This window comes from Salvelinus fontinalis, chromosome 25 (genome assembly GCF_029448725.1).
Source record: "Salvelinus fontinalis isolate EN_2023a chromosome 25, ASM2944872v1, whole genome shotgun sequence".
Lineage (NCBI taxonomy): Eukaryota > Metazoa > Chordata > Actinopteri > Salmoniformes > Salmonidae > Salvelinus > Salvelinus fontinalis.
Genome location: NC_074689.1, coordinates 5,132,733 through 5,156,949, shown reverse-complemented (window position 1 = coordinate 5,156,949; position 24,217 = coordinate 5,132,733). Strand labels below are relative to the sequence as shown.

At 41.2% G+C, this 24,217-nt stretch overlaps 1 protein-coding gene across 2 annotated transcripts in view; it reads right to left on the bottom strand.

The window, feature by feature from the left end:
• The window catches only part of LOC129822788 (5-hydroxytryptamine receptor 5A-like), a 48,472-nt gene extending 24,562 nt beyond the window's left edge, over nt 1-23,910 (bottom strand). For both annotated transcript variants that reach the window (XM_055881207.1, XM_055881208.1), the window contains exon 1: nt 23,774-23,910. The gene's annotated coding sequence lies outside the window, so the exon portion shown is untranslated. The remainder of the gene's footprint in view (nt 1-23,773) is intronic.
• Nucleotides 23,911-24,217: the final 307 nt, after the last annotated feature.

Here is a 24,217-nt window from a genome sequence, read left to right as displayed (position 1 = left end):
AAGGGTCGGAAACTTTCCGGTAAATTTTTCGGAATATTTCTGGAATCTTTCCATGGGAATTTTGGCAATTTTGTTTAAATTCATCAAAAAAGTTAACAGTGAAGCTTTTTTGTGGGATACACATAAGGCAATTCTAGGTCTTGTGGCATATTTTGGTTAAACTATCCCCAATTCAATGGAATTGCAATCCTCTGCACGCACAATGCATTCTTCCATCATGTGTGAAGTGCACTCTTCCATCACATGTACAGCTGATTCTCAAGATCTTGCACACTAATGAGATGCTATTGAACCCACACTACATGCTTTCTGGTAAGTTTTGATTACAATACTGGATGGGGTGAATATATTTTATGTGATATAGATAATTCTTTGTTAATTAGTAAAGAGTAGCCTACAGCAAAGTGGGTTAAATCATTTCTAACTTGTTAACAATTTCTGCTAGTTCGTTTTTGCTACCATGTAGGTTTTAGCTTGCTTGAGCCTGCTAACTGAGGAGTGTTAATTCACCTGTTTCCATACATGTTTAATTTTAAAACATTTATCTTACAAAGGAGTTGTTTAACTGCTTAACTATTTATCTGTACATGGAATTGTATTTGGTTTTTTTAACAACAAAAAAATTGAATCTTTACAGGAAAATACCATGTGTGGAGACATTTCACTGCAGCTAATGTAGAAGGAAAAGCTGTGTACATTTGCAAATACTGTGCCAAATCATATGTGAAGAATGCAACAAAGATGCAGAATCATCTGGCCAAGTGCATATAGTTCCCTCAGCGCTCACAACAAGCAACCTCTGACAAAAGTCCCTCTACTTCTATTTGCGGTGAAAATGATGAATCAGACACCTTATCGATAGTAGCAGCTATGACTCAATGGAGGAACGTAGTAAGAGAAATGCTGATGAATGTCTTGCTCGAGCTGTGTATGCAACTGGTTCACCTCTGATGCTCACAGGCAATGTGTATTGGAAGAGATTTCTGAATGTTCTTCGCCCAACAGAAACCCCTCCAACCAGACATGCTTTATCTACTCATTTGCTGGATGCAAAGTTCAACAGAGTTCAACAGAGTTCAAGTGAAGGTCAAGCAAATCATAGAGAAAGCAGACTGTATTGAGATCATCTCTGATGGGTGGTCGAATGTTCATGGGTAAGGAATAATTAACTACATAATCTCCACCCCTCAACCAGTATTCTACAAGAGCACAGACACCTAGGACAACATACACACCGGTCTCTACATTGCAGATGACCTTGGACCACAGAAGGTATTTGCAGTGGTGACAGACAATGCTGCGAACATGAAGGCTGCTTGGTCTAAAGTGGAAGAGACCTACCCTCACATCACACCTATTGGCTTTGCTGCTCATGCATTGAATCTGCTCCTCAAGGACATCATGGCACTGAAAACAATGGATACACTCTACAAGAGAGCCAAGGAAATGGTTAGGTATGTGAAGGGTCATCAAGTTATAGCAGCCATCTACCTCACCAAGCAAAGTGAGAAGAATAAGAGCACCACATTGAAGCTGCCCACCAACACCCATTGGGGTGGTGTTGTCATCATTTTTGACAGTTTCCTGGAGGGGAGGGAGTCTCTCCAAGAAATGGCCATATCACAGTCTGCCAATATGGACAGCCCCATCAAGAGGATCCTCCTGGATGATGTATTTTGGGAGAGAGTGGTAAGCAGTCTGAAACTCCTGAAACCTATAGCAGTAGCCATTGCACGGATTGAGGGAGACAATGCCATCCTGTCTGATGTTCAGACTCTGCTTGCAGATGTAAGAGAAGAAATCTGTAATGCCCTGCCCACTTCACTGTTGCTCCAAGCAGAGGAAACTGCAGTTCTGAAATACATCAAAAAGCGTGAAGACTTCCACCTGAAGCCCATACACGCCGCAGCGTACATGTTGGACCACAAGTATGCTGGCAAGAGCATCCTGTATGGTGCAGAGATAAACAAGGCCTATGGTGTCATCACTACCGTGTCTCGTCACCTTGGCCTTGATGAGGGCAAGGTTCTTGGCAGTCTGGTGAAGTACACTTCCGAGCAAGGGCTTTGGGATGGAGTTGCAATATGGCAGTCGTACCAACATATCTCATCAGCCACCTGGTGGAAGGGACTTTGTGGATCTGAGACTCTTTCCCCTGTTGCCTCCATCATCCTCCAAATCCCACCAACATCAGCCGCCTCAGAGTGCAACTGGTTCTTGTTTGGGAACACACACACCAAAGCACACAACAGGCTGACCAATACAAGGGTTGAAGAATTGGAGGCCATCCTGGCAAATTTGAGGCTTTTTGAGCCTGACAACAAGCCATCCTCAACAAGGTTGGAAAGTGACAGTGAAGATGAGGCCTCAGAGTCTGATGTTCAAAAGGTGGACATTGAGGAGGTCCAGGGAGAAGACATGGAAGCCTGAGAGGAAGACAACCAAAGCATTAGTTTCTCGACTATCATTTTACAGTTGTATGTTGAAAACGTTTTTGGGTGATACGATGGATCATTGGAGATCATTCAATATTCCCTTTCTGTTCAATTCGGAACAAATGTTTAGGTTTTTTTCTGTTGGAAGGATTTAATCATTTGCAATTATCTTTACTTATGATTGTTAAGAGTCAATGTGCAGCAGATGGGACGGAGTCAGGCACAGGACACAGAGAATGAGTTATAAAAGACTTTACTCAACCAAACAACAAAATATTCCACGCAGGGAAAATAATCCAGCTCACAAAATTAAGCGACAGTTTAACACAGAACAAACACGCACAAAACCATGAGGGAACCAGAGGGTTAAATAAGAAACATAATTATGGGAATGGTAACCAGGTGTGTGCAATGAAGAAAAAACAAATGGAAAAGTGGATCGGTGGCGGCTAGAAAACCGGTGACGTTGACCGCCGAACGCCGCCCGAACAAGGAGAGGGACCAACTTCGGCGGAAGTCGTGACAATGATAAGGTAAAAGGTTAATGTTTCTGTCTCCATATGATATGGTAAATATATCCAATGCAAAAAAAATCTACATTTAAGTGGTATTAATATTAATTTGCATATATTTCCGTTAATTCCCATATATTCCCATTAATTCCCACGGAAAGTTCCCACCTCTGAATATTCCCCAAAATGGGCAACCCTACCGCCAACGCAGAAACATTGCCTTTAAATTTCAATTGGGCTTTAGTGCTGAACTTCCTGCGACATGCATTGAATAGAGCCCTAAGTCATGCCAACAGAAAACATGGTTCTTGATAGACTTGACACGTGACAATGGTCACAACCATATCAATTGAAGCGTTGAAGCTACAAGCAAAGGAAACTGAAGGGCATTGAAGGAGAATACTTTTATTCAGATCATTGTTCCGATTTTGTTCACTGGATTTGCACAGTCCCTGTGACAGCACTACTTTATTCTGGTGTGTCATAAAAGACGCTGTTTGGTCATTTGCTCACAACAGTAGAAAGCTTCCTACAACATTCATACTTGATTGTGATATCCAGTTAATAAGCAGCTGAGGTACTCTACTACATCCTTGATTCTGACTAAGAACACAAGTATTCAGTTACAGGGCACAAACGCCCACATTCTACCTCACAAAAAATGCATGACATACGATAAGATCTACGTGGAATACACAATTTGGTGTTTGTAACATTTGAAGCTTTAACAAGGATTACGCAAGAGTATGAGTTCCTCAACTGCTTATGCATATCCCACTGTTAGGACAGTTAACACTTTGTTATAATAGTTCAATAATAATGTTATAATATTTACATTATCATATATATATATATATATATATATTTTTAAACATTTTCATTTCACATTCAAATACAATTACAAATTCAGTGCATTACATTGTACATAACATGGATTTATAAAAACACTACCAAAAAGTACCGTAACCATATAAAAATAGCAAAACCCCTAAAAAGAAGTGCTGTTCTGCAGAACCTGACCAGTATTATATATATATATAATGATTTTACTAACGTTTTTACTAATGGTTAACATGAATGGCATTTATTCTCATGGGTGGCCAAAAAATAACTACCTGAAAACCATGCCCCCAATAGGCCACACCTCCTGACAATAACCTATGGATTACTTTAAAGGTTAGAACAGTCAAAATCATGTTTTTCTTTCAATTGGATGATATTTGGATGACACCATAGCATGATGACCAAAGCATGACGAATTACTGTTGCTACATTGACAAAGTTTGATCAAAAAGTTACTGGTGCCCTCCCAGTTCTCAAACGGTTGGATTCAGTAGGTGGGATTATTAAGGGGATAGGGTGACATCACCCATCTCTCATTATAATACCCTAATGGTAACATGATATTCTCTTACCTAATTTAAAATAAGTACCACCTTTGAACCAACATGGGAGAAGGCTTGCGTGCAGAGGGGCTTGGTTTATATAGCTGAATAGCTACTTTACTGGTGCCAGAATTTTACTGTAGCTAGATGTCAGAAAATATAATTAAAAGAATACAATATTCATTTATGGGAAAGATACTTATATATTTCCCCTTTCATCTGTGTCTGGAGTTACAAGGGCTGGCTAGCTAGGGCTTCAGCCATGTCAACACATCATGTCAACACATCTGTCAATGCTGCTGTGAATTGTGTCCTTACAAACCTTCCAAATGGGAAATGTATTAAAAAAAAAGTTTTACATCATTGATTCAATTTCAATGTTGCTTGAGTTGCTTTATGTGTCACCAAACTGCTCAACGCATCCCCGTTTCTTGACACAGGCGTTTCAAGGAGCTCTCAGTCAAGATGAGCTCATAAAAAGAAGCTCTCCTCCCACTCAGCCTGTTTTTTCAAACTTCCTGGTAGTAAACCATTAGAGAAAGAGTACTTTGAATCAAATTTTGAACATTTCTATCCCCCCAAAAATAGTATCGGTGATATTTTCCTTACTCAAAAGGCCATTTTTATGTGAATCAGAATGACTGTTTGAAGAAGGAAAAAAAACAGCATGGAAGTGAATAAAAACTCAATCTATGTTGAAATTAACCCATGTTTGGGTAATCAGGTTATTTTCAGGTGTGGCTTTCAGTTATTTTTGGCCACCCTACGGGAGTAAATGCAATTCCAGTTCATCATGTTAAGGTCATTTCACTTTACCCTTTAATATTTCTGGATATCACTTATCCTAATATCAAATGAATAATACTATGTAAGTACTGTAACAAAGTGGTAGCTACCCCAATATTGGGATATGCATAGGTTCTTCACAAACTCATACTCATACGTATTTTTTTGATAATCTTTCCAAATCGCGCCAAAACAAAATAAGCTAGACAAGGTGGGACCTTTTGGTGTCTGTAAAATTAATTATGCGAGGAATGTTGGTGGAAACGATTTATTCGGAAATATTGATCTAATAACTATCATATAGAAGTAAACTTTGAGTCACGCGATGACATGTTTTGTGGTCCTCCCACCTTGACTCATTGGGAAAGCGTGCAGTTTATTAGGCTACAGATGAAATACTTTCCTTTGTGTTAAAGTATTTAAGCAAACATACTTTAAAGTACTACTGAGTCATTTTCTGGGGTATCTGTACTTTACTATTTATAATTTTGACAACATTTACTTTTACTTTACTACATTCCATACAATTTCTCTGACACGCAAAAGTACTTGTTACATTTTGAAGGTTTAGCAGGACAGGACAATTGTCCAATTCCCCCCTGGTCATCCCTATTGCCTATGATCTGTGGACTCACTAAACACAAATGCTTTGTTTGTAAATGGTGTCTGAGTGTTGGAGTGTACCCATCTACCCCCCCCCCCCCCCCCCCAAATAAAGACATTGTGCCATCTGTTATGATTAATATAAGGAATTTGACATTATATCTACATTTACTTTTACTTTTGATACTTTAATACATTTCAGCAATTACATTTATTTTTGATACTTATGTATATGGGTGATTCTGCAAATTCGGGCACATTGTAACTGAAAGGTTGCTGGATCAAATCCCCAAGCTGACAAGATAAAAATCTGTCCTTCTGCCCCTGAACAAGGCAGTAAACCCACTGTTCCTAGGCATTCATTGTAAATAAGAAGTTCTTAACTGACTTGCCTAGTTAAATTTAAAAAATGTAATTTCTTTTAAAGGTTTTCCTAAAATTAATACTTCAACACAACGCCTGAATGTATAAACTTGCCTTTGTGACAGCTGAAAACATGTATTTATCATACCACCCAACCTTTTTGTGAAAATATGATAACCAGATGATTTCCCTATCTAAAAAAAATCAATCAATGTAGTTATACACAATATACTAATTTACCTAAAAAAAATATGGGTGTGGTGGAAATGACAAGGTGTGGTGTAATTGACATCGATGTTAAAAAAACTCCGTATGAAAACAATATTTTATTGCGAACATTTTGAACAACAAACATTTCATTAATTTAAGACAAAGTAAGATTCCAAAAGTAGCCGACGGGCAGAGCTCAAGGAAGTAGGCCAGTGTTTTTGAGAGATGAGCCCAGATTGCAGAGGGGTCATCCGCATAGAAGAGCTCAGTGAGCAAAGTGAAACTGTATCATTTGTGGTGTACCCAACACAGGTGTGGAGGGTCACCTACTTGTGCGAATCACCAACGTGAACTGCCTGGATTTCACTGGTGTATTTACACAGGTAGATCTCTCAGGGGCTCAACTTTGGTTTTAGAAGTGAGAGGGAAATAATTATTATAATTTGTTTTATCCACTTGGATAAACACTCCTAACAGCCTACCCGACCGCTTGGAGGCATCTGCATGGTCCTAAAGTACACCGTAGCCTCGTTTTGTACCACATTTCAATGATTATTGTCTCTCCATTTTATTCATCAGTTGATCATATCTTTTTTTTGTATTTCTCAGTTTTCCTTTAAGCTTTATCAAGTTTGACATTTGTCATGCAAAGATCTCTATGTATTTGAATGCACCTCTTCCAACCTTTTTTCTTCCAGCAAGTATTCAACTTCTCATTCCTCTTGCAGATGTTGGGGAAGGGGTACCAGAGCATGCATCAGGGGCAGGTATGATGGCCTCATGTTCTGGCTAAGTCATCTGGTGTCTGCCTGATAGGTCGGTCGCAATTGCAACTGTTCTCTTTAAAGTCTGTCTTCTATTCCATTGGTTGCATTTCCATTGCCTTCTCTTGCTTCTTTGTTCTCGCTTTGCAAGCTCAGAGATAGATTTCACTTCTCCCTTCTATTTTTTTCTTCCAGTTTCTCTTGCTGTCTTTTTGCAGATATTCCTGGTATCATATAGGATCATTTAAAAAAAATGTTTGTTTCTATGTCTGTGACCTCTGTGCTGTTTTATGTGGCATCTTCTAAAAACAAAGAAAAGTACTATTTATGGTGGGAAAATGCGCTTATTGTTTTTATGTGGATTACTGAATATTCACATTAAAATATGTCTCCAATTGGGTTGAAAGCTAGCTACTGTTCCATAATTTAAGAGTTGCTTTGAGAGTAATACTATATGGGTGATTCTACAGAAGTGGTGCAAATTGTGTGACGAATACTCAGGGAGAAAAAGGTGTAGGTTCATGTGCAGAGCGCGGCAGGTGTTTTTTTTCGCCCTCACAGAAGCAGGAATTGTGGTCACAGGCAAGCAATGGTCATACACAGGTAGTCAAACAGTCAGGTTTTGGTATTTATGTATTGGATAACTGCACAATCATTTCTTATTTTTATGGTCTTGGGCTCAATAAATGTCATTAATTTAGGGCTCATAAAATGTATTGAATATATGGCTCATCGGGTTCAGGTAGCATCAGGTTTGGAATGTTCATGCTTATCAAAGCTCTAATCAAATCCAGACATATTTATATCCTTTATAATGCTTTAGAATGACACTTCAGGTTTTGGTGGGAAATACCAGGTTACCCAGAAGAAAAGTGATTTATTCTCGGGATGGATTTTTTTTTTTTTAAATACCAGGAAATTATTCAACCCTAGTCACTACCGAAACAGTTGAAAAAATGTGAGAACCATGCACAGTATTGATCATTTTCAATAACGTTCTATTACAAATAAATTATAGAACTTTCATTTGCATACAACATTACACATATTATTTGCATAAAACATTCACAAAATAGTAAAAAACAGATTTTTAACCAGAATTTTAACAGCTTTACATTTAATTTAGTGAAATATGATCTCTATTGTTCTCTGTAAAATGTAAAATCTTGATTGTATGAATCTGAAACTTATTGATTGATTTAATTACTTATGCATCTCATTAAATATGTTAGATGTTTAAATTGTAACTTTTCACCTTTTTTATTTTGACAAAATAACAGACGTTCCACTAAAGACATCATTGTTTTTTGTGTGACCTGGCCTCTACAGTGCCTTCTAAAAGTATTCATCCCCCTTGGGGTTTTGCCTATTTTGTTGCATTACAACCTGCAATTTAAATAGGTTTTTATTTGGATTTCATGTAATGGACATACACAAGATAGTCCAAATCGGTGAAATGAAATGAAAAAAATTACTTGTTTAAAAAAATTCAAAAAAAGAAAAAATGGAAAAGTGGTGCATGCACCTCCCTTTGCTATGAAGCTCCTAAATAGGATCTGGTGCAACCAATTACCTTCAGAAGTCACATAATTAGTTAAATAAAGTACACTTGTGTGCAATCTAAGTGTCACATGATCTGTCACATGATCTCAGTATACATACACCTGTTCTGAAAGGACCCAGAGTCTGCAACACCACTAAGCAAGGGGCACCACCATGCAAGCGGCACCATGAAGACCAAGGAGCTCTCCAAACAGGTCAGGGACAAGGTTGTGGAGAAGTACAGATCAGGGTTGGGTTATAAAAAAATATCAGAAACATTGAACATCCCACAGAGCACCATTAAATCCATTATTAAAAAAGGAAAGAATATGGCACCACAACAAACCTGCCAAGAGAGGTCCGCTCACCAAAACTCACGGACCAGGCAAGGAGGGCATTAATCAGGAAGACAACAAAGAGACCAAAGCACCCTGAAGAAGCTGCAAAGCTCCACAGCGGAGATTGGAGTATCTGTCCACTTTAAGCTGTACACTCCACAGAGCTGGGATTTACAAAAGAGTGGCAAGAAAATAAACATTGCTTAAAGAAAAAAACAATCAAACACGTTTGGTGTTCACCAAAAGGCATGTGGGAGACTCCCCAAACATATGGATGATGGTACTCTGGTCAGATGAGACTAAAATGTAGTTTTTTGGCCATCAAGGAAAACGCCATGTCTGGCACAAACCCAACACCTTTCATCACCCTGAGAACACAATCCCCACAGTGAAGCATGGTGGTGGGAGCATCATGCTGTGGGGATGTTTTTCATCGGCAGGGACTGGGAAACTGGTCAGAATTGAAGGAATGATGGATGGAGCTAAATACAGGGAAATTCTTGAGGGAAACCTGTTTCAGTCTTCCAGAGATTTGAGACTGGGACAGCGGTTCACCTTCCAGCAGGACATTGACCCCAAGCATACTGATAAAGCAACACTCGAGTGGTTTAAGGGGAAACATCTAAATATTTTGGAATGGGGTTGTTCCAGGTTGTTAGGCAACAAAACAGGAAAAATGTCAAGAGGTGAATAGTTTCTCAAGCCACTGTACATTCCGAACCTAATTGCTTACTTACATATTCAAATAATGATTGACATATTTTTATTCAAAATGTTATTTTGATGAATTTATTCATTCTATTTCATCCTTCCACAAGGTAAAGTCCCGACATAAATCTAGGGTTGCTAACCAAGCCTGCTGGTCTATTGTTGGTGGAAACGCGACCCAGTCGTTCAGTCTTTTTGGTCTGTATCTATGAACGCGACCCAGTCGTTCGTTCTAAATGTTCCATTGCCATAATGGCTGGCAACGTTCTTATCTCTTCCTTGCCTGGCGCTTGAGGGTGCCAGACTGCCCTGCATCACGCACTCCTGCCATCTATTTCGCACTCCTGCCTTCCCTTGTCTCTAGCGATATTGGACGCACCTGGACTCACTCATCACCTGTTAATTACCTCCCCTATATTTGTCAGTTCCCTTGCTCTGTTCCCCGCTGCTGCACTGATTGTTTTTTGTCTGTGTTACTTGTTTGCTGACGCTGTTACTGTCTTGTTCCATGTCCGTTCTATATTAAATGTTTTACTCCCCGTACCTGCGTCGTCTCTCCAGCGTCATCCATGTGACAGAATGCAGCAGCCTACCAACGAAGTATCGGGGAGTACTGGCGTTCCGGTTGGTGGTGACATCGGCTCTGGGCCGCCGCCGATGGAACCGGGGGTGCCTAGCCAGCTCGTCGGGCTTCCACACCCTAGCTGGCTCGAGAGGTTTCCTTGCCCCAGTTGGCTCGGATGGTGCCCATCTCAAATTCTGTAGGTTATTGATGGTCTTTGCTGTTGTCATCAACTCCAGTTCGGCTGACGGCACGGAATATTCTCATCCTATTTCATTGTGGATTGATACTACAGTTTAATAAATAGCATAGGCTACAATAACGAGAGAAAGCGACAGTAAAAAAACATCCTGTGTTTGCTCAATAAGTGTTGCCAGTCAACATTGTTGTAATTGGCTTCAATGAGTATAGGCCTTCACGCATCACACTTAAATAAAAAATACTAGGCACCCATAAATTGTATTCTCAAATTTGAATAACCTATGTTTGGTCGCCTTCAGGTCGGTGCAGCTGCTTCTCACCAATTGCACCATGCAGCTATCACCTGCATTGTGGGAAGGTATTTTTTTTTAACCAATCATTTGGGTGTTTTTGATTAGGTGAGTGTCCAAAATAGCTCCGGACATTCTGGTGAATCGATGCTACATATTCACAATGTATAACCACGGTTTGCAGCTCTAAATATGCACATTTTCGAACAAAACTTAAGTGTATTGTATAACCTGATGTTATAAGACTGTCATCTGATGAAGTTGGTCAAGGTTAGTGATTAATTTTATATCTTGTGCTGTTTTTTGCGAATGCTATCTATGCGGTGAATAAATGCGGTTGTGTGTTTGGCTATTGTGGTAAGCTAATATAATGCTATATTGTGTTTTCGCTGTAAAACACTTAAAAAATCTCAAATATTGGCTGGATTCACAAGATGTTTATCTTTCATTTGCTGTACACCATGTATTTTTCATAAATGTTTTATGATGAGTATTTAGGTATTTCACGTTGCTCTCTGTAATTATTCTGGCTGCTTTGGTGATATTTTTGATGGTAGCTGCAATGTAAAACTATGATTTATACCTCAAATATGCACATTTTCGAACAAAACATAAATTTATTGTATAACATGTTATAAGACTGTCATCTGATGAAGTTGTTTCTTGGTTAGTGACTAATTATATCTCTATTTGGTCGGTTTTGTGATAGCTACCTATGCGGTAGAAACATTGTGAAAATATGCGGTTGAGTCTTTGGCTATTGTGGTTAGCTAATAGAAATACATATTGTGTTTTCGCTGTAAAACATTTTAAAAATTGGAAATGATGACTGGTTTCACAAGATGTTTATCTTTCATTTGCTGTATTGGACTTGTGATTTCATGATATTTATATGCTATTATTTACTTGTGGCGCTATGCTAGGCTATGCTAGTCAGCTTTTACTGATGAGGATGCTCCCGGATCCGGGATGGGTGTTAAGTAAAGGTTAACCTAATTCTCCTAACCTGCTACATTCATTCTCTTCACCTGCTGTGAAAGTTATCCTAACCTGCTACGAAAAGTCACTTCTGATATTAACGGCATCCCAAATGAAAGTGATATTTGAGACATACTGTCACGTTCTGACCATAGTTCTTGTGTGTTTTGCTTGTTTTAGTGTTGGTCAGGACGTGAGCTGGGTGGGCATTCTATGTTGTGTGTCTAGTTTGTCTGTTTCTATGTTTGGCCTAATATGGTTCCCAATCAGAGGCAGGTGTTTTGTGTTGTCTCTGATTGGGAATCATATTTAGGTGGTTTGTTTTGTGTTGGGGATTGTGGGTGGTTGTTTCCTGCCTTTGTGTTTTCTCTGCACCAGATAGGGCTGTATCGGTTTGCCACATTTTGTTATTTTGTATCGTTGTAAGTGTTCACAGTTTCATTTTATTAAACATGTTGAGCACTGGCTACGCTGCGTGTTGGTCCGATCCCTGTTACATCCTCTCTTCTCGTGAAGAGGAGGAAGGCTGCCGTTACACATACTGTATTTCTAAACAATTACATACATTATGTTTTCAGTTTGTGAGTGTGTGATATGGGGATATAGAAATTATTATTTTGACATTTGTACAGGCATCACTTTTATAAACAATAAGTTACGTTATGGTAGACCATCGTATCTGATGATGACTTCCACTTCTGAGTTAACAGTGACTGCAGGTGGGGCATATGCAGTCTGTGTTGGCGTGGGCAGGCATGGTTGTTTGTCTCCTGAGCTGTTTTTGCTGTTTCTTTGTGCTCCTCTCATCCTCCCCCCTCTGTACACCGCTGTGGCAGAGCTGCCGCCAGGTGGAACAGTTGGCAGCAGCATCCTCCATGTCTGTGGGCTTGATGTTGCACTTCTTCAGCAACATTTTCAGCTGGTCCTTGAAGCGCTTCATTTGCCTCCCTGCAGACCCCCGGCCAAGATGTAGCTGGCCATACAGCATCTTCCGCAGGAAGTGCTCCTGAAACATTCTAATTACATGCCTAAGCCAGCATAGTTGGTGTTGGGTGACCAAGGCCTCTCTACTCTTGCAGTTGGTCTTAGCAAGTAGTTCTGTATGGGGCACACGGTCACACCAGGTGATTCCCAGGATGCGCTGCAGGCATCTTATGTGGATTCGCTCGAGCTGCTTGTTGTGGTGACTGTAAGTGGCCCAGGCTTCAGAGCTGTAAAGAAGTGTGGTGATGTAGACGGCTTTATAGACGGCGACTCTGGTGTGGAGGTGGTTATGTTTTGGAAGACCCTGCGTCTGAGTTTCCCGAAGGCAGCTGACGCTTGCTTGATCCTATTTTGAATTTTGAGGTCAAATCTGCAGGATGCTGCCCAGATATTTGAAGGACGGGACTATTGCCAGTGATTTGTGTTCAATGGTGAAGACAGGCATGGTGTGTGCAGGGCTGGATCTCCATTGGCAGACCACCTCTGTCTTGGTGGGGTTGATAGACAGTCCCATCCTGCTATAGACCCTCACAGCCGCTACAAGGACGGACGGAGTATGGGCCTCGAGCACAGTCATCAGCATACGGCAGCTCAAGAACCCGCTCCGTCAAAACCTTGGTGGTTGTTTGGAGACTCCTGATGTTGAATAGATTTCCATCCAGCCTGAAGTCCACCGCAACCCCGCAGCTGTCCTCAAGCTCCTTGTGGGATGACACATAGGAGAAATATTTTAAAGAGAACAGGTGCCAGCACACACCCCTGCCTCACACCAATGCTTACTCCAAAGAGAACTGACTCCTGACTCCTCCCCCTATGGTCATCCGAGCCATCATCCCATCATGGAACTGGCAAAGGATGTTGACAAATTTGTAGAGAGAGCCAAATGTATTTATTTATTTATTATTTTATTTTTATTTTATAAAATTGGACCCCCTTTTCTCCCTAAGTTCGTCGTATCCAATTGTTAGTAATTACTATCTTGTCTCATCGCTACAACTCCCGTACAGGCTCGGGAGAGACGAAGGTCGAAAGCCATGTGTCCTCCGAAACACAACCAAGCCGCACTGCTTCTTAACACAGCGCGCCTCCAACCAGGAAGCCAGCCGCACCAATGTGTCGGAGGAAACACCGTGCACCTGGCCACCTCGGTTAGCACGCACTGCGCTCAGCCCACCACAGGGGTCGCTGGTGCGCGATGAGACAAGGATATCCCTACCGGCCAAACCCTCCCTAACCCGGACGACGCTAGGCCAATTGTGCGTCGCCCCATGGACCTCCCGGTCGCAGCCGGCTGCGACAGAGCCTGGGCGCGAACCCAGAGTCTCTGATGGCACAGCTAACACTGCGATGCAGTGCCTTAGACCACTGCGCCACCCGGGAGGCCTGGGAGAGCCAAATTTGAGTAGAATGCCCCATAGTAGTTCCCTGCTCACAGTGTCGAACGCCTTGGAGAGGTCGACGAAGGCCATGAAAAGGTCCTGATGTTGTTAACGGCACTTCTCCTGGAGTTGCCATGCTGTGAATATCATGTTGACCATACTCCTGCTATTTCTGAAGCAGCAGTTCGTCTGTGATGTTGTTAACCAACCTATGTAGCATCATTTTAGCCAGGACCTTGCCGGCAACAGCCAGGGATATCCCTCGGCTGTTACTGCAGATAGACTTTGTCACCCTTGTTCTTATAGATGGTGACAATATTTGCATCCCTCCACTGTTGGGGGATGACCTCCCGGTCCCAAACCTCAGTTATGCACTGGTGAATCGTTCTGGTGCAGAAGTAACCTATCTGGTCGAGGTCAAGGTCTTGAATGGGTGGACGGACAGGCAGTTGTTCCAGTGGTCTGTAGGAGAACGTTGATTGAGTAGTGCTTCAAAGTAGTCAGCCCACCTCATCAGGATCTTGTTTTGGTCCTTCAAGGGAGTCAGACCATCAGCTGTTTTCAGGGGGGTGATGGAGCGACTTCTAGGGCCATAGATAGCTTTAGTTGAGGTGCCGAATTTGTGCATTTCATTTTTGTCTGCATAAATGTGGATTTCCTGTGCCTTATTCATCCACCATTCGTTCTGCAGAGCATGCAAGATTGTTTGCACTTCCTTGTGTGATGCACACCATTGCTGGTGGAGGGTAGCAGATGTGGGGCTGTTGAGAGTAGCCCTGTGCACTTTATGCATATTGTTCAGTAAGGCTGTGATGGTGTCAGAGTTCTCATCGAAACAAGTCCTGATGTTTCCTACCTCTGAAGCCAATTGAGTGGGCCTGATAAAGCACTGAGCCAATAGATACCCACTTCTGGTCCATGGGGTCCTCTGCACTCAGAAGAGGCTCAGTCTCCCTCAGTCTTTCAGCGACAGAGTACTTTTAGCCCTTTTTCATGATATCCAATTGGTAGTTACAGTCTTGTCTCATCGCTGCAACTCCCGTGCGGACTTGGGAGTGGCGAAGGTCGAGAGCCATGCGTCCTCCGAAACACAACCCTGCCAAGCCACACTGCTTCTTGACACACTGCTCGCTTAACCCGTGAAGCCAGACGCACCAATGTGTCAGAGGAAACACTGTACAACTGGCGACTGCGTCAGCATGCATGCACCCAGCCCGCCACAGGAGTTGCTAGAGCGCGATGGGACAAGGACATCCCGCCGGACAAATCCTCCCCTAACCCTGATGACCCAGGGCCAATTGTTCGCCGCCTCATGGGTCTCCCGGTCTTAGGCGCCTGCGACACAGCCCGGGATCGAACCCGGATCTGTAGTGATGCCTCAAGCACTCCGATGCCTTGGACTGCTGTGCCAATTGGGAGGCCCAAGTCTTCCACTGTTTATTACCCAAGAGAGGGACAAGTGGCCCAGTTTGCAGATTATCTCTGTTATTCGGCCTCCTCCAAAAACTTTGCCTATGTTATAAAAAAGCTACAGAGGAGCTGAACAGAGATCGAGAACCGGGTCAAGCTCAACCCCCTGAAAACCCAGTGCGTCCTCTTCTCCAGAAACACCAAAAGAACCAAGCAAGTGCACCTTAAACTGTATGGACAGGCACCCCAGACAACCCCACAGGGTGGTCCTGGAGTGCCTGGAGAGGCAGGGAAGGAAGTCACTGAACCACCTGAGGGTACTCTGCAGAAGAAAACCACTTTTAAAACATTTTTAGAGTGCACTTCTGATGCATTTTATTGTGATTTTATCCACTCTTACTCCGGCTGATAGGCACTGCAATAGAAGCTGACATTTTAACAACCTAAACGCAGGTGCTAATGCTAATGCACACTCTGATTTTATAAAAATATAATGTGTCTCAGACAAGTTTTCAAGAAGTTAGGCTAGTTAGGCAAATGTTTACCATATTCATTATCATCATCATATTTCCCAGCATGTTCTACTACAAGTTGAGTTCATAGAATCGTTTTTTTATCTGTGTTTTTGCATGCACATCGATTGATTAATCTCATTCTACACAAAGATAAATAACATACATTTTAGTTGTGTTTCAGCCTGAATTTAAAATGGTTTAAATTGAGTGGTTGTGTCACTGAGCTACACACATTACCCCATAATGTCAAATTGAAAATGTTTTTTTATTAATAAAAAATTAAAAGCTAAAATGTCTTGAGTCATTAAGTACTCAACCCCTTTGTTATGGAAAACCTAAATAAGTTTAGGAGTAAAAATGTGCTTACTGTTTCCCCAATTGTTTACACACTAAAATTGGAACTTGAAATGCAATCACCGAAACCTGAAACTCATATACCAAATCTCTAAACCAACTCTGCAAAATTGCAAGCACAATTCCTGCTTTATACTCAGCTTTCAATTCTATATCACACTTTTTGCAAAACACTACACACAGTTCTCTACATTAGACATAACATTCAAAATTAAAATATCTTTAGACCCTTTGGAAAGCAACGCCAATCACAATTCCCAAGCTCTATATACCAATTGGCAACACCCACTCCTCACAGGTGTAAATACTAGTTGCTGAATTGTTCACTTAGAAATCACTTAGAAATCAGAGCTTTAGGACTAGAAAAGGCCACAGACGAGCTCTCCTGTTTTGGAGGAAAAAGGAAGTCAATGGTGAAGCAAGAGCTAGAGGTGAAGGAGTGAGAGGAAGAGGAGGACGAGGAAGGACAGTTGTCTCAGATGAAATCAGGGCCACATTGTGCTCAACCATGGATTGAGTATGAGGGAGGCTGGGCAGAGTTCAGCCCAACCTGAGCCGCTACACGGTTGCATCTATCATCCGTACATTCAGAAATGACAACAGGTAAGTTACCTACCATCTACACTATGCTCTTTATGTATGTTTACTGAAGTCCGTCATATCAGTAGGCCTATGTTACTCAGTGATTGTTGGCCAATGTTACAGTAATGTCATTTCATATTGAAAGAAAATAGATTATTTTAGCTTACTGTAACCAATCATATCATATTTGTGGATCTTCTGCAGAACTGAGAGACGGCCAGGCCATGGTGGAAGACACCGGCTGTTCACACCAGAACAGGAGACCGCTATTGTGAACATGGTGGTGGCAAACAGTACCATTAGACTACGAGAATTCCAGAACCACATAACTGCAGACAACACAATATTCAATAACATTCACCAGGTGGGCTTGTCTACATTGGACCGTGTATTACAGCACAAGCGAATCCGGATGAAACAGGTCTACAGGGCGGCATTTGAACAAAACCCAGAGAGCGTTAAAGAACAGCGCTATGAATATGTGTAAGTAATATACTGTGAATTTACTATCATATCAGCACTGTGTAGACACAGTACTGTAATCCAGTCTATTGTGCCTCCCCATATTGACTGCTCTTGGTCTACGTCACATATTGTCTTGTTGTCTGTTTTAGAGAGTCTTGGAGCTGGATGCCGCTGCAATTCAGCATGTTTATATTTACATTGATGAGGCTGGCTTCAACCTAGCCAAAAGAACAGGACGGAACATTATTGGCCACCATGCCATTGTGAATGGCCCTGGACAGCGTGGAGGAAATATCACCATGTGTGCAGCCGTTAGCCAGCAAGGAGTCCTCCATCACTATGCTAACCTTGGTCCCTACAACAACCGCCATTCTCATCACATTCCTGGACACACTACATGGCATCCTCATTCCAGACGAGCAGAGGGGTGGGACCAGAGCAGTCCAGGTATGTTGTCATCTGGGACAGCGTGAGTTTCCACCGGGCTGATCTGGTCCACAACTGGTTCATCGACCACCCACAATTTATTGTTCTATAGCTCCCACCATATTTCCCATTCCTAAACCCAACTGAATAGTTTTTTTCCGGCATGGCGATGGAAGGTGTATGACCGCCATCCCCTCGCACGGATGCCTCTTCTCCAGGCAATGGAGGATGGATGTGTTGAAGTTGATGTGGGGGTTTCGGCGGCTGGATCCGTCACTCCAGAAGTTTCTTTCCCTGCTGTTGAGCCAGGGAGAACATCGCTTGTGATGTAGATGAAGTGCTGTGGCCAGATCAAAATACGAGGCCGGATGCAGCCTAATGCCTTTTCTCTTACATTTTGCATGTCTTTTTGTCTTTTTGTGTTTAGAATTTTGAATGAATGAGACACTTTCATTTTGTCTTGTTGTACAGAAAACCCTTTATCTTACTGAATGTTTTTCCTGGTTTTCTCCTGTTGGGTATGGAAAGTGTTACATACAAAACACAATGTTCAAAAAGACTGCATTTTGGAAATAAATGACAATGTTTTTGTTACTGTATTTCATTTGTGTGTGTTTATGTATATTTGAGTAGTACTGTAACAATCTTTTACAACTGGCTACAGTGTAACAATGAAAATGCATAAACCTACTGATGGGATATACATAGTAGTGTTTTGTGTTGAGCACATCAGTATGTTGTTGGTTGGTAGACAGAGCTATTCAAATGACTCATGTGTGTCAGTTTGATGCAAAAAAAAAACATTTTGGAAAGAGCTAAAGCAGTGTTTGCTTTTGCTAGAGAGTTGTAGAGTTTTGTGTTTAGAGTTTTGGGAAAATGGCTAAAAGATTCAGCAAATGAGGGCCTCCCGGGTGGCGCAGTGGTCTAAGGCACTGCATTGCAGTGCTAGCTGTGAGACCCATAGACTCCGGGTTCGAGCCCAGGCTCTGTCGCAGCCGGCTGGACTGGGAGGCCCATGGGGCGGCGTACAATTGGCCTCACGTCGTCTGGGTCAGGGAGGGTTTGGCCGGCAGGGATATCCTTGTCTCATTGTGCACTAGTGACTCCTGTGGTGGGCTGGGTGCAGTGCATGCTGACCAGGTCGCTAGTTGTACGGTGTTTCCTCTGACACACAGTGCGGCTGGCTTCCGGGTTGGATGTGTGCTGTGTTAAGAAGCAGGTTGGGTTGTGTTTCAGAGGACGCATATCTCTCGACCTTCGCCTCTCCCTAGTCTGTATGGGATTTGCAGCGATGAGACAAGACAGTAACTTCTAACAATTGGATACCATGAAAAAGGGGGGTAAAAAAAAAGATTCAGCAAATGTGTTCAATAGTAGTGGTGAGCATGATTTTTTTAATGACTACCTCTTTCTTCTCTGTACCCCACACATACATATGTAAGGTCCCTCAATCAAATAATGAATTTCAAACACAAAGACCAGGGAGGTTTTTCAATGCCTTGTGAAGAATAAAAAAGCAAAATAATAAAAATATCCCTTTGAGCACAGGTGAAGTTATTAATTAGGCTTTGGATGCCCAGTCACTAAGATACAGGCTTCCTTTCTAACTCAGTTGCCAGAGAGGTAGAAAACCACTCAGGGATTTCACCATGAGGCCAATGGGGATTTTAAAACAGTTCCAGAGTTTAATGGTTGTAATATGAGAAAACTGAGGATGGATCAACAACATTGTAGTTACTCCACAATACTAACCTAAATGACAGAGTAAATAGGACGAAGTTGTGAATGAGAATACAAATATTCCAAAACATGCATCCGGTTTGCAACAAGGCACTAATACTGCAAAAAATGTGGCAAAGAAATGAACGTTTTTACCCTGAATTAAAAGCATTATGTTTGGGGCAAATCCAACACATCACTGAGTACCACTATATATTTTCAAGCATAGTGGTGGCTGTATCATGTTATGGGTATGCTTGTTATCGGCAAGGACTAGGATACTTTTTTTAACGATAGAAAATAAATAGAATACAGCTATAAGCACAGGCAAATCCATAGAGGAAAAACTGGTTCAGTCTGATTTCCAACAGACACTGGGAGACAAATTCATCTTTCAGCATGACAATAACCTAAAACACAAGGCCAAATCTACACTTACCAAGTTGCTTACCAGGAATTTTCCTGAGTGGCCTAGTTACTTTTGACTTAATTCAGCTTGAAAATCTATGGCAATATTTGAAAATGTCTGTCTAGCAATGATCAACAATCAACTTGACAGAGTTTGAAGAATAAAAAAATTAAAAAAATATTGCACAATCCAGGTGTGCAAAGTTCTTACAGACTTCAACAAATTTGATATTTCTGTATTTCAATTTCAGTAAATATGCAACATTTTTAATAAAAAAAACATATATTGACTCTGTCATTATGGGGAATTGTGTCCATTTTTATTCAGGCTGTAACACAACAAAATGTGGAGTAGGTCAAGGGATACGAATAGTTTCTGATCCCACTGTAGTCTCTCACGATGTTCCTAACCCTTGCAGTCATTCTGAATGCAGGCTGCAGGTGAATAAAAATCCCAACTGTTGGATATCCTACTGGCTGGATTCCAATTGGCATTGCACTTCACTTTGCAAGTCAATATTAGGTGACTTGCAGGTAGAGTTGCAAAATTCTGGCAACTTTTCCAAATTTCCCAGGATTTCCAGAAATCCCACTTGGAAACTTCCTGAAAAATGGACAAAATAAGCAGGACATTTTGGGAAAGTTACTGGAATTTTGCAACCCTACTTTCAGGCCAGGTGTGGCCTGCAAACAATGCCACTGTATAAGACTAAGACTCAAAATGTAATATGTACTGCATTGTCAGAGTTGAATTATAACATTTGCATAAGAGCTCACATGGGGATTGCGACCGGACTGAAAAAGAACAAATTCAACAACCGTGTCTCTGTTACTAACAAATACAGTCATTGCTGGTAACTCTATAATTCACTCAAAAAGGCAAGGCACACTTGGAAATTATATTCCAGTTTTTGACAATTGCTTACACATTATCTCTGAAACTATGGCTCCTTTTCTCTAGACTCTACACACAAAACCCCAAAACACACACACAACATGCAAAACGTCACACATCTCTTGCAAAACCAAACACTATATTCGAAACCCTTTTAACTCTTCTCAAAATTGTGTTTTTAAATCAAAACTCTACACACAAACCATCAAATGATTAGCTCTTATACACGCCCAACTACATATGTTCAGTGTGCAGTGGAGTCCACGGCAGTTTGTCATAGCACTCACATGTACATGTCTGTGCACAAATATACACGGTATGTATTCATATTCAGTATATATTTACACTATAAACAGCAATGCGATGTATTTCTTTCTCAAAACATTGTATTTTCATTCAGATTTCGGGATGAACAGTAACAGACAAAACAAATACAGTAGAAGATAAACAAATAGGCTTGTTCTGGTCCTCCTCCTTGTCCTCTTCCATGTCCTTGTCCTCTTCCTCCTCCTACTCCCTGTCCCCCTCTTACTCTCATTCCTCTTCCTCTCTCTCGCTCTCCAAAATTGGCCTCCGTCAAGAAAGCCAACCTGAAGCTTATTTATACTGCCCAGGCTCTGATTTCTAGGTGAAGAAATTCGTTTTCACACGTGTTCACTGGGTGTACGTAATCGCTAAATGCGTGTGGCATTTGGAATGGCAGTGTTTTCCAAACGAAACACAAGACCTGTTAGTTTTGAATGATGTGTCTAATTTAGAGAACTGTGTTTAGTGTTTTGAAAAAAGTGTTTTACAATTGCAAACTGAGTGTAAAGCAGATAATGGGTTTGCAGTGTTGCAGACTTGGTCTGAAGATCAGGTACATGAGTTAACGGTTTCACTGAGCATGCCTCAAGTACCACTTTTAGTGTGTAAGCGATTGTAAAAAATTGTATAGGCATGGCTTAGTGGGTGCATGGTTTTCAGTTAGTTATTTTTGGCCAGCTGTAAGTGGGAGTGTTGTACCAGTTTAACTGGTCTATGGTAGAGGTACATTATATTATAGGTGTGGCTTAGTGGGGGCTTGGCTTTCAGTTGGTTCTTTTGGCCTGATGTAAGCGCTGTGCCAGTTTAACTGGCCTATGGTAGAGGTATATTATGTTACGGGTGTGGTGGGGGCTGTTTGTATACTAAAAATGCACCAAAATCCCTTTGAACACTAGTGAGTGCGTGGTATTGTTGCATCTGCTGCATTAGCATATTTAGCGGCGTGCCTTGTAGTGGCGATATTTGTTGTATCCGTTAGTGAGAATGCTGGACCAATTTAACTGAAATGTGGTACTAGTTCACTAATAATTAAACGTTTGTAGGGGACAGATCAGAGTGACAGCAAGTCTCAGACCTTTACTGAATGAGTGTTTTGCAAGTCCTTTTGGTCTGTTTTGCATTATAATCACAGACAGTTTGGAAGCCTTTTCTAGAAGCTAGGCTGCTAGACATGCAAGGGGATATGAAACATGGAAAATTCATAAATGTCATGGGCTATTCAAACACTTGAAACCAACCTACTTGCACTAAACCCATGGAATTACTGTAAAATTCCAACATACGTACAATAGCATTGTCTCTGATATTACAGTGATTTACAGGAAGCTGGTGGCAAGTTACAGTACATGTTATAGTATCGTACTTGACACTAGCCAGATATGGAACAAATTACATGAAAAGGTATTTCGTTGCAAATAAAAACTTGATGAATACCAATGGATCATTAACTACAACAACGTTCTCGGTAACGGTTAGAGAAATGTTTCACTCGCTATGACTGTGATATACACTGACTGTAAGTCGCTCTGGACAAGAGCGTCTGCAAACTGACCAAAATGTCAATATAAAAATGAGGACTTGCAAAGCACTCTGCTAGGTATTATTCCAATGAGCTCCGCCCTCAAACATGGCCTTGTTAGGGGCGGAGCTCATTAGAATAATACCCAGCAGTGTGCTTTGCAAGTGTTCCTTTTAACCTTTCCATTTTGGTCATTTAGCAGACACTCCTATCCAGAGCGACTTACAGTCAGTGCATTAAAGTAAGGAAGATAAACAAGAAAATACCACAGTCATAGCAAATAGAAAGATGGTGACCATTACAAAGAATATTGTTGTAGCTATTTTATTTAACCAGACAAGTCAGTTAAGAACAACTTCTTATTTACAATGACGGCCTAGGAACAGTGGGTTAACCGCCTTGTTCAGGGGCAGAACAACAGATTTGTACCTTTTCAGCTCGGGATTCGATCCAGCCACTTTTTGGTTATTGACCCAACACTCTAACCGCTAGGCTACCTGCCGCCCTAGGCAGGGGGGATACATCCAAGTTTAAAAAAATTGAAAATACTAAATCCATTTATTGTAATTAAAATGTTACAAAATACATGAATTGTACTTCAGGCCAGTCAAATAGAGATTACAAAAGTTACTGAAATACCTATATTAAATACAGAAATACTGCTCATTGGTTGCACTAGCTGCCTGCACTGTGGATATGCAACAGTTTGCTAACCACTGTGCTTCCAGTAATGCACTGCAAATTCTATAAATACACCATGTTGCTGTAGTCAGTCAGGTGTTACAGTAATATTCTGCACGTTTGTGATTCAGTAAAGTTCCTGTAAAGCTATATTAATTTACTGGCTTCTGTGCTGCCAGTATTATTTCCAGTGTAGCCTACAACATAATTGCAAATGTCAACCCGAGACTGTTGAACGGACGTTTGCCTCACTCAATAACGGTCAGTAAAACAGAACGAGACTTATTCGACAGAAAGTCAAACTGCCCAACCAGATTTTCCTTTGAAAATGACTACAAGTTTCCCATCATATAAACTAACAATATCAGATTTTTTGATTGGTGAAAAGCGCGTGATCTTGTTAGAATAGATATCCAAAGACGCATTCAGTAGGCTATAGAAGATATGACTTACCCCACATCTCAGGAGAAACTAGTCCTACATGGAAACAGAACGGACTTCTCACTCAATCTTTTGCTTTTCCATGTGTTCACTTTGTTGCTCCTCGTGTGGACCTTGAGTGAGTGTTTATGATAGCAGCTACGAATAGATACAGCGGCTTCGGGAATGAACCATAGCCAAAGAAAGGGGGAGATAACTCCATCACAGCGGTGGTCCACAATCAGAAAATATATTTAAAAAAACAAACATTTAATCAGTATTACTTATATGTTAAAGCCTACGGTGGTTATCATTTGGAAGGGTGTTTCTGTATTGCATAATGTGTGCACAATGTCATTCCATTGCCAGTTATTCCCTCCCAATATCCAGAGATCAATAAACTGTATATCTTGTAAGATGAATAGCCTATATCGTGCTTGAGAGCAACGGTGGTTAGAAGTTTGAAAATGGCAAGGA